General features: G+C 52.4%; 1 protein-coding gene across 1 annotated transcript in view; it reads left to right on the top strand.

The window, feature by feature from the left end:
• FAM83F (family with sequence similarity 83 member F) overlaps positions 1-16,549 on the top strand; it is a 34,351-nt gene that overhangs the window by 1,503 nt on the left and 16,299 nt on the right. The gene's annotated exons all lie outside the window — the stretch shown is intronic.

The raw sequence follows: 16,549 nt of genomic DNA, 5'->3' as shown, positions 1-16,549 counted from the left end.
TGTACTTTTATTTGTTAAACCTGGTTCCCCCACACAGAGATTTGTTAGAAACACCAGCACCTTTAGCGCCCGGTGCAGAATATACAACAGGAGTGGCTTGGGCTCACCGTTCTAATTCAGCTCAGTGGATGTGGTTGAGTCCTGTTACCCCCGGAGGCTGAAGTGGCCTGGGAGGGAAGACCAACCCAGAAAGACCAGTAGGGACACTCCTTTTCCTGGGAGGGGTGATGCAGGTTGTTGGCTAGATTGGCTGCCAGAAGGAAGCATTAACTTTTCACTGTCCATGTTTCCACCCTCCTTCTCTAAGAAATTCCTCCTTATTTGCCTGAGCTTTCTTTGTGTATACTGCATTCTGCAAAAGAGAAAGGCAAGGATGATGATACTGTGCAGCTGGGGTAAGGGGTCAGGTCTCATGATGCAATACTAAAAGCCTTGATTTGTTAGCACTTCATATGTGCCAGGCACTGTGCTAATAATTTCATGTTCTCTTTTACTTTTCACGACAACTCGGTGAGATGGGTAGTTGCCTTTTTTGTTTCAGAACAGTTGCTTGCCAAAGGTCACAGAGCAAGTAAGTGGCTGCTCCAGGATTCAAAAGCCAGAGTCCTTGCTCTTAATCACTGTGCCATCCTGCCCTGCTGTCTGGTGGTAGTGCAGCAGGACTAAACCAAGGGCCTTGAATGGAGCTAGCCTGGTCACAACCTGGGGTACAGGTTGTGTGCCCCTGTTACAGAAAGGGAGAGACAGGACCTCTGCCCACTGGGGCTGTTAATCCCCCGTGGGATGTCAGGAGTCTCCTGTGTCATGCAGTGTTCTTAGCTCTTTAAAATTTAACAACAGAAACTTTAACAATTGTGAATGAGAACAGTACGTACATATTTAACTAGTCATTACTTCCTGAGTGCCCACTGTGTGCCAGGCTCCGGCCATAGAAGGATATAAGTTGTGGTTTTTGCTCTCACTTAACTCAAATACTGGGGCATGCTGGAAAGAAAAGCATTTTTTTGAGCCTAATCTGGGAAGGCCTCCTGAGGGAGGTGAATTGCACGGTTGAAAGTGGAAAGAGAAGGAAACTGGAATGGGCAATTTCTCCATTAAGAGACTTGGGAGCAGGAGCAAAAGATTTTTCCTTCAAAGCAGCAAGCAGCTTTGGGGGCACCTGGGTAGCTCAGTCAGTTAAGCGTCTGACTTCAGCTCAGGTCATGATCTCAGGGTCCTGGCCCCAGAGTCATCTGGCTCCATACTCAGCAGGGAGTCTGCTCCGCCCCCCCCCCCCCCCCCCCCCGCCGCCGCTCCACTTGCACATGCACGCACTCTCTCAAAATAAATAAATAAAATCGTTTACAAAACAAAACAAAACAAAAAAAACAGCAAGCAGCTTTGGCAGGAGAAAAGAGCTCTTCTAGGGGGAGTACCGTGTGGGGCCTGGTGCGAGCATCCGAAAACTGAGTCAGAAGCCGGTGAGCACACCCCTGGCAGAGGCAGCCTCTGACCCTGTCATTGCCCCACTGAACTCCCAGGCCTTCTGGGCCCCACCCTTACTCACTGTCACTCCAGGCTCTACAGTACCTTCTTCTCAGAGACCCCCCTGAAGTAGGTAGGACAGAGATGTTGACCTGTTTGACAGGTGAGGAAACTGAGGGACCGAGGAGGAAAGGGACTTGCCCAAAGGTCATGTGGTTGGTTATGCAAAGACCCAGATCCCTCGCTTCTGCTGTAAAGGCTACACCCTCTGAGCACTGCCTGCCCCCGACTGACCCCAGCTTGTCCAACTGGCAAGCAACCTTCCGCAGCTATTATTACTCTAGGTTCTTCCCCCTTCCTTTTCACCCCGAGGGAGGGAGTTTGCTTTGTCCGCAGGGGGAGTCGGGCTGCTGTGAGGTGGTTTCTGTGCCGCCATGAGGGGGACTGTCGTGGGGAGGCAACCAGACACACACACACACATAGTGGTGTCCCAGAGAGTTTCAGATTTTTTCTCCTTTCATCTTCAGTAGAACCTCATGAGGTGCTGTCATTTTTATTCCTGAGTGAGAAACAGGACACTAAGGCTCAGGGGAGTGGCTGGGACTTAACCCACTGCCACAGACCGGGGGGGGGGGGGGGGGGGGGGGGGGGCTTCGAACCTCAGGGATCCAGAGAGAGGAGCCTAATTCGGGGGACACTTTGAAAATCGGATTGGGGGTGGGAGGAGGCAGAGGGCAGTGAGGAAACCGGCCAGCAGCGGGTATGGAGGTGGGAGCTGGTGGCCGGGGAGGAAGGCCTTGGAGGCGGGCAGTCAGGTCATCGGTGGGGCCTCTGCAGATGGCCGAAGGCTCTGCTGGCTAACTGGCCATGTTTACTTGTGGGGTGTGGTTTTTTCCTGCTGCCTTTCCCCCTATTTCAGTGTCACTGAATGATGGACATTGCTTAACCTGCAGGCAGAAAAGGTGTCTTCGGGGTCCGAGCAATGAGTCCCTGGCCTATCTCACGCTGACAGAGATGACCCGGGGAGGGGGCTGCCGTCTGGGCTGCTAAGATCATTGTAACCGCAGAGGGCCCGGTGGCGGGGGGACTTCAAGTGAGATCACATGTAGACTGGGAAGCTTTGGGTTCTCACACACAAGAGCAGAGGGAGAGGACCCATCAGCTGCAGTTTGGATGGACTGGTCGTTTGGAAGGAGAATGTTCATCTGGTCACTGGACAGATAGTTCGAGGTTACTGTGTGCTAAGCACTTTAGTAGAAAACAGACATATAAAACACACCCCTGCTCTTAAGTAGCCTAATAGTGTTCTAAACCATTATTAGAATACAGTATGCGAAGGCCTGCCAGAGGGCGTGGCTGCAGGGGCATTAACGCCAACCCAGGTTAGGGAAGGCCCTTTGACGCTAAGGATCTGGCTACAAGCGTGTCCCAACGCAGCAGCAAGGCAGAGCCTCCACCCATCTTTGCACCCAGGCTCCCTTGTGCGTCTGCTTTTGAGGCTCCTGCGTGGGTTTAGAGAGCCGTTGCCTATAGAATAGAAAACTTACTGGCTCCCTACCTCAAAGACTGACCCTTGGCCCTGCTCTCCTGGGTCCCACACCAGATGCACTGCACTGCCTACCACAGGCTGCCCCGTGTCCTTTGAGCCTCAGTCACCATGTGAGACAGAGTATTATCTTCATTTCTGCAGAGTCCTCTGAGGTCCAAAGGGGTGAAATGGTTTGTCTTTAGACCAAGGACAAGGAGATTATATAGCCTCCCCAGGTCCCTGGTCAGAATCACAAGTGACCCCGCGAAGATTACAAACACAGCCCAAGAGAGGGAGGCTGGTGGACTAGGCAGCTTTGAAGAACCAGGAGCTCTTCATTCCTGTTGCAGTGGAGACCTGCCTGGTTGATGGGGGACAGAGCAGCATGGGTAGCAGGCCTGGCCCTCCCCCTCCCCTGCCTGTGGCTTTGTCTCCCTTCTTTCAGGGCCCAGGCCAGGTGCTACCTCTTCCTTGGCACTTTTATCAAGTTTTCAATTCAAGTGACCATTTTGGGGGCAACCTGGGCAGCTCTGTCAGTTAAGCGTTCGACTCTTGATTTCAGCTCAGGTCATGATCTCAGGCTCATGAGATCGAGCCCCACGTGGGGCTTCGCACTGGGCGTGGAGCCTGCTTGAGATTCTCTCCCTCCCTCTGCCCCTCCCTGCAGCTTCCCCCCCACACCACACATGCTCTCTAAAACAAACAAAAGTGACCTTTTTATTGTCAGACGTGACTCCTTGTTTGTCCACCTGTGTGCCTGGCACACAGCTCGCTTTGGGAGAGCCCATTTTATCCTCAGGGACTGGTAGTTTTGGAAGAGTGAGACCCCACCTTACTCCTCTGAGTCTCCTTTGCACGGCCCTGGCGGTCACAGGCGGTCAGTGATTTGCATAAATGGTTGGAAACTGTCTCCGATTGGCCATCCGCCTCTCTCCATTCCTCTAGAGAAGCAAGTGTCTGGAGAAGGCCCCCATTGAACTGCACATTACCCAGGGGACCCCTTTAATCCCCCTTGTAACAAACTGTCTGGCAGCAGAGAAAAGAACACTGTAAACTGGGGGGGGGGGGGGGGCGGGGGGCAGAAGGATTTGGGGAAAAGCACCAGAGCAGGAGCCATGGTTTGCCAGGTTAGCAGCTTGGTTAGAGGTCTGGGCAGTTGATGGGGGTGAACAGCTGGAAACATGGGCCCAGGGGGTATGGCAAAGTCTTGGAGTCTCTGGCTCACCATGCCAGGAGACTCACCTTGAAGGTGGCAGTGTTTGCCACTGAGTAGAGTCCACCGTCTTCCTCTATTAGCCTCAATCAGCACTCCCCTCATTCAAGGACACCCAGCAGAGAGTACTGAGCACGGTCTCTGTGCCGAGCCCCATGCTGAGCATTGAGATATTGACATGCGGCAGATACAAAGACAAAAAAAAGTCTGATCCACCAAACCCTTCTTCCCTGCACCAGTAACCATCCCGAACGGACTTTGATTCAGAGTCCCAGGGCAGTTCCAGAGTCCCTGTCCCACTGAGGCTGGTGGGTAATGGTGCAGCTGCAGCTCCAGCTCCAGGGACTGAGCGCTTGCCAGCCCTTCTGGGATCTCGCCCCAGCCTGTCCCGGCGGCACCCCTGCCGAGCCCCGAGCTCTTTGGCTGTTGGATTCTGAGCATCTCTTCTTTATACTCAATCACTCATCCCAGGAGCCAGAATTTCTGAGCAATGGAGACCCAGCTTCATGTCAAGGTCAAGGACAGGCCTTGAAAGACCTTTAAATTGAAAGGTCATGGTTTCTGTCCAGATCTGGCCACTCACTAGCTGTGTTCCTTTAGGTAAAGCACTTCCTTCTGTGAGGCTCCTGACCTGCAAAATGGGACGATGATACCTAGATTTCTGGACGGTTTTGAAAAACAAGGAGGAAACTACGTGGGAAAGCTAAGGATACCAGAAATGTCAATTGTTCTGGAAAGTAACCGCTGCCTTCTTTGTCTTCTCTCAGAGCAGGGGAGGGAAGCATGGCCGAATTTCCTCCCAGGAAGTGGGGCTGCTGCAGCCAGGAGATGAATTAGGGGTGTTAGGAGTCACTTCTCATTGCTGGGGGCTCTGTGCAGGTGTATTTCCTTTTTCCTCCTTAGAGTGAGAGAGGACCAGCTGCCTGCTGCCCCCCCCCAACCCCACCACATTTACCTGTTGGCCTTGATTTGGGGGTGGCTGTTAGAGTGGCTGCCTGCCTGCTCCACCATCTGCAGGGCGGTAGCCTCTGAATCCTCAGCCAAAGGTCTTCTCTACGATCTGCCATGGGCAGAGACAAGACAGGAAGTCACAGAGGTGCCCCAGTTCCTAAACTGGGCATCCCCGAGGGTGTTCCCCTCGTGCTGTCATCCAGAAGGGGCTGACTGGCTGCAAGGCCCAGCCCAAAGAGCCTGAGGGCAGTCTGGAAATATTCCTCGGGAACTAAAGCTTTCACAGCTGGGCAGTGGGGCGCGGTGGGGCCGACCGTGTTTCTCTCTTTGGAGGAGAAGGAGGCCTCTGCTTGGTTCTTCTGAAATCTGACACTTTGGGTCCTTGAAACTCTGAGGATGGTTGTTTCCCAGGGCATTCAGACATCAAAGATGGGTCTCAATAAAGGGGTGATTTCTTCATGACCTTCTCTTGGCTTCGTGGGGGGCAGATCCGGGTTTGTTGGGCTGCGGTCTCAGGAGACCTGGCCACTGCCAACGGAAGTACACAGTTGGGAGCCAGGAGCCTGGGTGTCCTCATTCTTGCTCAGGTTTTCTCTATCCTCGCCCACTTGGTGACCTTGGGCAAATCGTTTGACCTTGCCAGGCCTCCATCTCTGCATCTGTAAGTGGGGATAATTCTTGCCTTCTTGCTTACTTTCACAAGTCTGCTCTGAGGCTCTAAAGCAAGACTAGGAGATAGCACTTTGAAAAAAGATGAGTAACATATGCAGATAAAAGGGATTTCTATGAAGAGGGGCTAACGTTGTTGAAAGATGGGTGCTACCCTATTTCCTTTAATTAATCCAACCCTCAGCACTTCACAAGGGAGGTGCTGTTTTCCCAGAGGCTCGGGGAAAGTACAAGGTCATTGAACTCGGAAGAGGCTAGCTGGGATTCCACCCAGGTTTGAGTTCAAGGCTTGTGTGCTTCTGCGACAAATGCCATTACCCTTGGGGATTGCCCTCTGGGGCCACCTCTTCCTCTGAAACTTACAGAAACAAAGTGTATTTGCTGCCAGCCAGGCTTTGAGAAGCTCACAGACTAGTTTGGAGACAGACGAGGACCTGGCAGCATGCTCTGATCTGTGCCGAATGGGTGAGAAGATTCTCTCTACTTGGAGATGTTGGGGCAGGTATCACCTGGAAACTGGGTGTAGGTAGCTTCCAGGGACCGACTTTGTCCTCTTAATGGCCAGTTTCTGCCCCCCCACCCCCGTGGCGTGTGACCTCACGGACAAGCTGAGACCTTGATGGGATTCCCTGCCACCAACCCTAATTCTTCCATATTCTCAGCCCCTAGGATGCTGCCTCCCCTTGGCTGGTGGCCAGATCCACCTCCCTTTTCTCACAGTGCACAAGGCAGAGCCTGTTCTCGGGCAGTATTCCAATCTGGAGGGGGGTGGAGATGGGGAGCAGGGCAGAGAACAATTGAGCCAGGGTGGGTCCTGGCTGCCTTCCTGCCTGCCTGCGCTCTTGGCACTGTCCTGAGCAAGCCCCACCTCCCTGAGTCACTCTAGCGATCCCTGCTAATCCCTCCCCCACCACACCTCACCACCCCAGGTGCATGACCAGTCAGTTTTAGGGGCAGCTGCTGCCTTCCCCAGTTTTGTTTTTCCTTCTCTGAAATCTCTTGGAGTCTGTGGACTTGCTAATGATCCCATAATCTTAGCCCCGGAGTAGAGCCTATGGCTTTTCTAATTATTAGTCTCTCTGGACCAAGTTTCCAAGAATCTGTAAGCTCATCCGGCATAGCTTGTATGGTGGTCCTCATTCTGTGGGGCCCCTCGGAGTGCTGCCTGGGTATGTGGCAGGCTCTGGATATTCTTTTTGTTCTCTTTTCTAGCAGTGAGTCTGCAAATGCTTGGGGCGGTGGCAGGGACCAGGGTTCTTTACTTTTTGGTGGGTTTCTGAGGACAGACTATGAGTGTTCTTAACTCCCCCCTTCCCCTGAGGGTTCCCAGACTGCCTGGAGCTTCCACACATTTGTTCATTCATTCAGCATGTTATTGGGGACCAATTATGTACCAGGTTCGAGACATATACAGCGGAATAAAATGTGGACCCTGACCTTAAGTCTAATGGGGTAAAAAGAAAAGAAACCATGGGGCATTTGGGGGAGGAGGTCGATGGCTGTTCATGAACAACACTTCAGTGCCAGCCATGCAGGTGCTGGTCCTTTTAGAATATATTGTTTCATTAAATTTTCACAGCAAGCCAGCAACTTTCCATTTTACAGATGAGGAAACAGTTTCAGAGGAAACAAGGTCACACCGTTGGTAAACAGCGGAGCTGGATAGAACGGACTCTGATTCCCACAGAGTATGGGGCTGGCAGAGGCCTCCCAGGAGTTGACAGCTGAAGCAGCCAATGTGGAAGGAGGGTGGGCAGAGGGCAGGGCTGTACGAGGCCGAGGCCAGGGAGTGCACAGATTCACTTTATTCCTTGCACCCCAACGCCCTCCGGGCCACCTTCCCCAAGCGCACCACTCCCTGCACTCTCCTCTCTGGGGAAGCCCCCCCAGATAGCATCACCTGGCAGTGACCACGAAGTTGTCCTTTTTGCTTCTTAAAACCCCCCAGGTAAACTGCCAGCCCCAGTTGTCTTGCCCTGGTGGATCAATCCAGAAGTACCTAGCAGGTACTTTCCGAGTCCTGCCTTGCTCTGCCCATGTATTGTCTAATGCTCAGAACTCCAGGCCGGTAACCCAGACCAGCAGCTGATCCTAAAAATCATCTGTGTATCTTCACCGAATTTTTTTTAGCAGCTGATTTATCTTCCTAATTATGTTTAGCTTTAAGCTAATGTTAAAATGAGCTTGCATTAGATAATTTTCACTAATTAACACCAACTTAGTGCAGGGAAGTCATCCCAGAAGCCTGCCGTGGGGCACGGAAAAGCTGGCCTCGGATCTTAAAAAGAATTGTTATGCTTACTCCCTAGCGGGTCACATATGGTTCTTCACGGCTGAATTAGTTGACCTTGCTCACGTGGGTACAGTCTGTTCTCTTTCTCTGGAGAGCCAGCCTGGGTCTCCTTTATGTTGTCCCCTTCATCAACCTAGTCTGGGGTACAGGTGTCAAGAGGGAGACAGCCTCCTAGGGTCAGATCAACTGGGAATGAGTCCCAGCACCACACAGCGGGGAGACATGACCTGCAGGCTCAGGAGCAGAGCCTGGCCCAGAGGCCAAGCGGTCGGGAGGGGAAGCAGGCTGGCTGGACGGAATTGGGCTCCTGTGGCTGCTAGTGCATCATGGGAGCCTAGTGTTTAATGATGTCTAATTAGTGAGCTTGAAACAATGTAACAGGGCTACAGACAGCTGGGAAGCCTCCGCTGACAAAGCACAGATGCCCTGCTGGTGGAATGTGGGCAACTTGGCCTCCAGGCGGAGAATAGGACTCCACAGGTCTTGGCTCTGCCCTCTTGGTGGGCCGGGACTCTGGTCCAAATGGTTTCCTCAGCGTCCCGAGGGAAGCCCCCTACTGTGGAGGTCGTCTTAGAACATTTCCTGCGCATCAGCTCTGGATAGGAGGGAATGACAGGTCTCTGTCCCCACCCCCCAGGGGCTCAGGACACAGGCCTGAGCAGACAAGCATCCTGGGAAGGGCACACACTGCCCTCAGGGCTGGGGACAGAGAATGATCCTGGGACAGCCTCTGGGAAGAGTGAAATAACGCTGGAGAAAGGGCATTCCCATCACCACGGGGATAGGGTGGTGGCAGCATGACTTAGGACACAAGGTGTGTGTGTTGGGGTGGGGGGGCCGCTGGTGTGTTTGGAGAACATAGAGTGATTTCATGTGGTGCGAATTTATTGTCAGCGGGGAGAGTGGGTTGGAAACATTTAGAGGGTCTTCAGCTGGGCGAAAGGCTCGATTCTGTAGGCAGCCTGGGGCCAGAGTGTTTGAGCAGGGCAATGACTTGTTTAGGGTTATGTTGCTGGGTCCACCTGCCAAGAGGGAGAGTGATTGCGTTGCAGGATTTCTCTGCCTTTAGTGCCTGTGGCTCTTGGTCACACCGCTTTGAAGAATGAAGAGGTAGACCAGATGAGGAGTGGTAAGCGGCAAGGTAAAGTTTATTGAGTGATAGTATAAAGCTCCCCGAGAGGGAGGGGGGCCCAAGAAGGTTGCCCTTGGAGTTTCTAAGTTTAGGGCTTTTATGAGCTCTCTTGCGGAACTATCTTAAGCAAACAGGCTGTGCTGAGTCATGCCAATCAGGGCTTTGGTCACGTATCTGTCTACCTATTAGGTTTATGTCTACACGCTGATGGTCTTTTTTGGCTGTTATCTGGGGGCTTAGGTCTTAACTGCCCCTTGCCCGTGATGGTGACAAATGCTTTGTGGTTAATTGTCTTATTTTAGGATGTTTTGTAGAAGTCATTTCTGCAAGGCTGCAAAGCAGAATGTGAGGGCGGGTCCTGTCTAAGCTGCAGAACAGGATGGCAGTGCTGTTTTACCTTAGCTGTCCTGACTCCATCTTTTCTTGTTGGGGACCCTGACCCTGACTAACTGTCCAACTAACTCCTAGCAGTTGGGACTGCCTGAGCTGGTCTCCCATCCAGCTACTGCTGAGCCCCCACTGTGTGCCAGGCACCGTCAAGGAGAAAGGGCAGAGCCTGGCCATCGGGGGGCAGCCCCATACCTCGTTCTGTGGAGGCACCACTGCATTTCTGTGCTTCCTCACAGAACCATGAGGCAGCTTCACTTCACAGGCAGAATTCAGAGGTCTTCCCGCCAGCGTGGGATCCCTGACTCAAGTCTGCTTTCCCCACTGCACTAGGCTCTTGGACTGGGGCTTTAGCAGAATGAATCTGGAGCCCAGGGTGGGACACTGCGAAGGGGGTGGGGGCAGGGCCAGGCGGTATTCCGTGGGTGTCCTTCCCGGAGCGGGGGTGCTGTGCAGACCTCCCCCGCTGGCTCTCGCAGGGAGCAGACAGGGAAAGCTTTCTGATTCAGTTGTTCACACCCTACCTGTACGGGATCGGTGATAATTCAGAGGGAGCCTTGATGACAGAAGGATGTCCGGTGTACCCCGAGCGCCAAGTGCCCCCACCCCCGAGATGAACTGTCTCCATCCTCCAGCAACACCTCGCTGGGCTCCACTGGCAGCCGTGCTGGTGGGGTTCCTGGGGCCGCGCCGAGGTCCCCACTACTCCAGAAGCCGTGGGCTTACTGCCTTCTGGCTGCTCGGCGGGCACGTAGAGACACCGGGCATCGCTCGAGGAACAGTGCATCGTGCAGACTCTTCATTTAATTGAGCTGCCCTTCCCCTCAATTAGTTCAAGTTCTGACCTTTCTGTAAATGTAGTGTTGTCTAGGCTTTAATCACCACCCCAGGCTGGGCCTGCTGGGCATGGTGCTGAACAAAGGAAAAACATCTCCACCTTGATGTCTGAGCCTGCGGGCGGCTCCCAGCAGACGGCTCCCTGGGAGCTTGGCGCCTCCTCCCTGGCTCTCTTTCTCTGCTGCCCCTCCTCCAAAGTGATGGCCCCCTCGTTCTGCTTTCAGCCTCTGAGAAGACAGCACCAGCCTGTACCCGCGGCTCACACCAGGCCAAGCCCCGAGCTCCTGCGCTGCCTGCGTTACCTCGCTTAAAACCCAGAAAAACTCTATGAAGGCATCGCTTCCCCCTTTGAGGAAACTGGGCCTGAGGTGAAATGACTCACTCAAGGCCATACAACCAGTAAGACTGTCTGCTTCCAGAGAGTGTATTTTTGTGCAAACACCAGTCAGGACTCAAAGTGTGACCTATCCGCCACCTGCATTCAGATCACCTGGGGGGAAGGGTGTTGCTAAAGTGCGTTCGTTAAGGACCTGCTGGATCAGAATCTCTGCGGATGGGACCCTTGAATCTGCATGTTCAGCAAGCACACCCCCACCCACCCCAGATGATTCTTTATACACTGAAGTTTGACAACCACTGCCCTGTAGACCTTGACCCCTCGCTGGGGAGATAAGGGGAGACTCATGGCTGGCTGATGCAGCAGTACCTTCCACAGGAAAGGAAAGGACTGCTCTCTGGTCCCAAACGGACTGCCTGGGCTGCCAGATAGATGGCCAGCTGCCGTCCTCCCTACCCCGAGGAAGCTTAGGGCTTCTGGTGGGGGGAGTTAGCCTCATTCACCCATTAAGGGGTCACCTTAATGACACCCTATAACCGTACAGCTTTTTCGGGGGATTTCATGAGCATGACCTCCTCTGAGCCTCGCCACAGCCCTGGGAGGTGAATGTCGAGCCCCAGGCTCACATATGTAATCAGCAGGATGCAGGAACTGGTGGGCTTTCCTTGGGTTGTACCTTGATGGGCTTTCATCCCTTCCTCTCCAGAAAGAGGTGACTGTCAGCCAGCACCATTGCGATGAACAGGCTTGGCCTGTGGCCTCTTGCTTTTCCCCACCACGGAGCAGTGCGAGAAAGGCGTGGATCTTTGCCAGCAAGGGCAGCCCCACCCGCCCCAGTGCGTGCTGCTCCACGTCAGCAGGGTGCTGGGGAAAGCCGTGAAGGAGAGCGCGCTATTGTCCTGTTCCACCGAAGCAGCCTGGTTTTGTGTGACCAGAGCAGACTGGGGGACTCACCAGAGTAGATCTGTGCCCAGAGCTGCCCTGTCCCCATCACCTGGGGGGTGATAGGTGGGTGTTCTGGGGAAGCTCAGGACTGCAGTCAGAAGCTCAGGCTTTAGTCCCACTTCTGCCCAACAGAGTAAATTAACCTTGGAGCTGGGCTCCAGCTGTGAAGTTTCCTCCTTCTGGGGTTCCGCGCGCCTGGCGTGCCCTCCAGCACGGGCTGAGTGCCGAGGGGTGGCCTGCGCGCAGGCACAGCCGAGGGGCTTCGTGGGGCTGACATGTGCCCGTGCTCCACTTAGTGCCTTGCATCCCATCCCAGGGAGGACGGGCTCTTTGCTGAGGTGCTCGCTGTACATAACTGCTGGCAGCCCAGTCTCCCTGCCTGATGTACTTTGGTAAAGTACTGTCCTCACGTGAGCCTGGCGGCACCTTTAAGATCTTGGGTGGGTAGCACAGAGGCAGAGAGACCAGACCTCTGAGCTGTCGCTCAGGTGGCTATCCTAAAAGGCCCCAACTTCTTTTCCCTTCTGTGAACCCTTGAGGAAGAGTGTTAACTCTTGCCTTCCAGCAAGACGATCTAACCAGGAATCTTGCTTGGTATTATTTTTTTTCTCCACCTCAGTGCCTTGTCATTAATGAAATAAGAGAGATAACTACAAAGCTCCAGCTGCACCCCACAAATACAACATGCAGACATTCATTCTGCAAACACAGGGAACTGATTTTGTGTAGAGATGTCCCCTGAGGGTAGAGACTGAGACGAATCACATGATTCCTGCCATCCAGGAGCCCACAACCCAGTGAGGGACAGAGCTGTTCAGCAGATGTTACTTACAATACAGTGTCAAGGACCTCGCACTTGCGTGGAATACAACATGGGCAGGAAGCAAGGAGTGGCGAGTACTGCTGGGTAGAGGTAGGGAAAAGTTCAGGAAATTCTTGGCTGAGCTTGAACGCTGCACAGGAGTTTCACCGGGGTATGGAAGGGGTAGGACCAAAACGGCTGAAAACCACCTGATGTGTGTAGAGGTTCTCGAAGGGTTGGGGGGGGGGATGCAATTTTGCCCCCAGGAGACATTTATCAGTCGTGTCTATAGACATTTTTGGTTGTCACCACTCGGACTGATGCTACTTTTATTCTGCTAAATAGCCTGCACAGGACAGCCCCCCACAGCAAAGAAGTACTGGCCCCAAGATGTCAGTAGAGCCACAGTCGAGAAACCCTGTGTTAGGGCAATGGTAGGTCATTCTGCATAGCTGAATGCAAGGGACAGAGGTGATGTGGCCCAAGATGAAGCTGGAGAGGCAGAAAGGGGCCGATCAGAAGGCCCTTCAAATGTCAAGCTAAGGAGTTTGGACCTCTCTTGAGGGCCCTGGGACCCCCCCCCCCCCGGTTCATGAGGCTGTTGTCTGGGGGGATCTCTGCTGTGGAGAATGAGTCGGAGCACAGAGACTAGAAGGAGAGACTAGGAAGCTATTCCAGGAGTTCAGTAAGAAATGAGGGGGCCTGAGTGAGAGCAGCAATACAGTGGGAATAGGAAGGAATTGACCCACAGAAGGTGCACGGAGCAGGTAGGACCTGCTGGGCTCAGCGACCAATCAGATGTGGTTAGTGGGGGAGTAGGAGGAGACCAGTAGACTCGGGCTTCTGGCCAGGGTGACCAAGAGGATGTTGATTTTGGAGGTCCTGTGGGGCAGGCCGGTGAGATCCACACCCCATGTCTAGTCTGGGTCATCCAAACACACCAGGGGTGCTGGTCCCCAGCAGTCTTGAGCAGAGCTGCCTTAGAGTGCAGGGGGAAGGTGGGAGTCCTTTGGTTATTTTGCTATCTAATGGCAATTAAGGAATCCAGACAGAGAATCTGAAAAGCTGGCCATGTAATTAAAGGTAAATGACGGAGGGGAGTTCGGAGGCTTCCTAACCCTCCCCTGCCCCGCTGCCCCCCCCTCCCCCACGCCGAGGCAGGATTAAGCTAACCAAACACCTGATGAGAAGTATTGCAGCATGATGCCTGCCACAGCTTCTAAAAACCCCTGCCGCCTTGAATTAACCTCTCCCCCCGGGCGCTGCACATCAGTGGGTAACCAGGTAAAGGACACTGGGAGCCTGCTGCTGGGAGGGGGGTGACTTTTCTCTGCTGACAAAATCTGTCTCCCCGGGTTCTGAGCCTGTGACGTCCTTCTTTTCAAACCCCATTTCCCATTTGCACTGGGAGTCTCGAAGTTGGGTTTGCTCACGTGGCACATTGAACACACGGGCGGAGGGAGCAGGGGAGCTGGTTTTCCTGGGGCTGAAGCTGCGGAGCTGAATGTCAAGCAGTGCCTTCCAGAGACCAAAGCGGAGGGTAATTATCACTTCTCTTCCACAATGAGATTGTAGGAGTCAGAGAGCAATTGATTTGTCTTCTGACTACAGATATTTCACTCTTTAATTGGTAGTGACACAGATGGCTGACTCTCGCCAGGGTGCCACAGACCAAGGCTCCTGGAAGCGGGGCCCTCGGGACTCATCTGTCCCTCCAGTTCTTGATCCATTTTCACATCACATCCTCCACCAGGTGGGGTTGGGTAGGGGTGAGGGTGGCCAGCTCCCTGCTTGCTTTTGCAATTGTGAAAGGAAAGCAAGAGTGTGAATCCAGAAGAGCCTTGAAAGCCAGTTAAGCACTCCCCAGCAATACACTGAGAGTTGAATCTGACCTGGACACCGTAGAGAGTTTGGAAATGAGCAAACTGGCCTCTGACCTCAGCACTTGGGAGGGAAGGTATCAGAAGCCCGGCGAGATGGAGAGGAGGGTGTGCTCTGATGCAGTGGAGCCCGAAGCGTCCAGTTAAAACCCTCCATGACCCAGCCCAACCCCATTGTACTCACTACCCTGAACTGCCCTGGCCACCTGCTTTGGGTTTGTCTGTCTGTTTTGGACCTGAAGTGCAGAGCTGATTGCGACCCTTGGGTCATGGGCCACTGCCATCATCCATCCACAGAAGGCGCCTCCTGTTTTATTTTCTTCCAATCCTCTCTCCCTCCACAGGCAGACACCCTAAGGGGTTCAGTGTATGTCCCTGCACATGTCTGTACCCTTGAAAAACATGCAGTGTTATGTTATGTCATGCGTTTTTATTTACATAAATGGTATTAGGCTAGAGACCTCATTCCCTGACATTTTATATCAAACTCTCCATTTTCAAAAGAACTATCCAGGTTCTGCACTGGAACCAGTACACTGCTTCTGCCGGCTACCAAGCACTCTGCAATGCACATTCCTCACATTTTCCTTACCCATTCTTCTAGAGACCGACATCTAAATCGTTGCCAACTCCTTGCTGTGCCAAAGAAAGCTGCAGCGAATGTCTTTGTTCCTGCCCCCTTACAGACTGTTGCAAAGATCCAAGAGGTTCCCTGAGTGCATGACCAGGAATGGCATTGCTGACTTGAGTTATGCACATTCTTTTTTTTTTTTTTAAGATTTTATTTATTTGACAGAGAGACACAGCAAGAGCAGAAACACAAGTAAGAGGAGTGGGAGAGGGAGAAGCAGGCTTCCCGCCGATGTGGGGCTTGATCCCAGGACCCTGGGATCATGACCTAAGCGTCAAGGCAGACGCTTAACAACTGAGCCACCGAGGCGCCCCAGTTATGCACATTCTTAAATCCACCACGCTCTGCCCGCTGCTGAAGGGAGTAGCTGCACCAGTGTTCCCTCCCACCAGTAGTGCATGTGGTTTACCCTGCATTTGGGATTCCAGCATTTGGGATTAGCCAGCTTTCTCACTTTTAGTGAATCTTATAGTTGTAAGGCGGTATCTCTCTCTCTCTTATCTCTTTGCTTTAATTTGAATTTTTCTGATTACTAATGAGGTCTGCTTCTCTTTTTATACTTATTAGCCATTCAGGTATCTCCTCTCAGAATCGCCTATTCATATCCTTTGCCCATTTTTCTAATTAGTTCCCTGTCTTTTTCTTGATGATTTGCAGGGATCCCTTGTATATTATTCATTCCTTTTGGTTGTAGACATTGCAGATATCTCTTCCCTTGTCAACAGTTGCCTTTATCTATGGCATCCTCCTTTGAACAGAAAATCCCTAATTTGTCAAATGCATTATTTTTTTTAAGGATTTTATTTATTTGAGAGAGAAAGAGGGAGAGAGAGCATGAGTGGGTGAGGGTAGAGGGAGAAGCAGACTCCCCACTGAGCAGGGAGCCCAACTTGGGGCTCAATCCCGGGACTCCAGGATCATGACCTGAGCCGAAGGCAGTCGCTTAACCGACTGAGCCACCCAGGCGCCCCAAATGCATTATTTTTTAAATTTCATTTGCCTTGTGACTTGTGCTTTTAGACTCTTAAGAAATCCTCTTAACCTATCTTATCAATTCCTTTATTAGTTTTATCTTTAACATTTAGGTATTTAGCCTACCTGAAATCCACCTTTATATACGGTGTAAGACAGGAATACACTTTTTCTCTCAATAGTAAGCCAGTTTCCCAATAACATCTACTAAGCAACATCCTTTCTCCACTGAGTTGTGATTCCACCTCTGTCAAACTTAAAGTTCTGTATGTTTATGGCACAGAGTTGTTTCTGGTCTCTGTTCTGTTTCATTGGTGTGTTTTTCAGTTCCTTCCTGCCTCAGCACCACAATGCTTATTACTATGGTTCGGCGGTGTGTCTCACTATCTGGTGGGAAAAGTGACCCCTTTCAGCTTTTCTTTCTTTTCTTTTTTTTTTTTTAAGATTTTATTTATTCATTTGAGAGAGCGAGCACGAGCAGCGGGGGAAAGGCAGAGGGAGAGGGAGA

Source organism: Zalophus californianus, chromosome 9, assembly GCF_009762305.2.
Source record: "Zalophus californianus isolate mZalCal1 chromosome 9, mZalCal1.pri.v2, whole genome shotgun sequence".
In the NCBI taxonomy this organism is placed as follows: Eukaryota; Metazoa; Chordata; class Mammalia; order Carnivora; family Otariidae; genus Zalophus; species Zalophus californianus.
The sequence above is the reverse complement of the archived record's forward strand: the minus strand, read 5'-3'. Positions and strand labels throughout refer to the sequence as shown.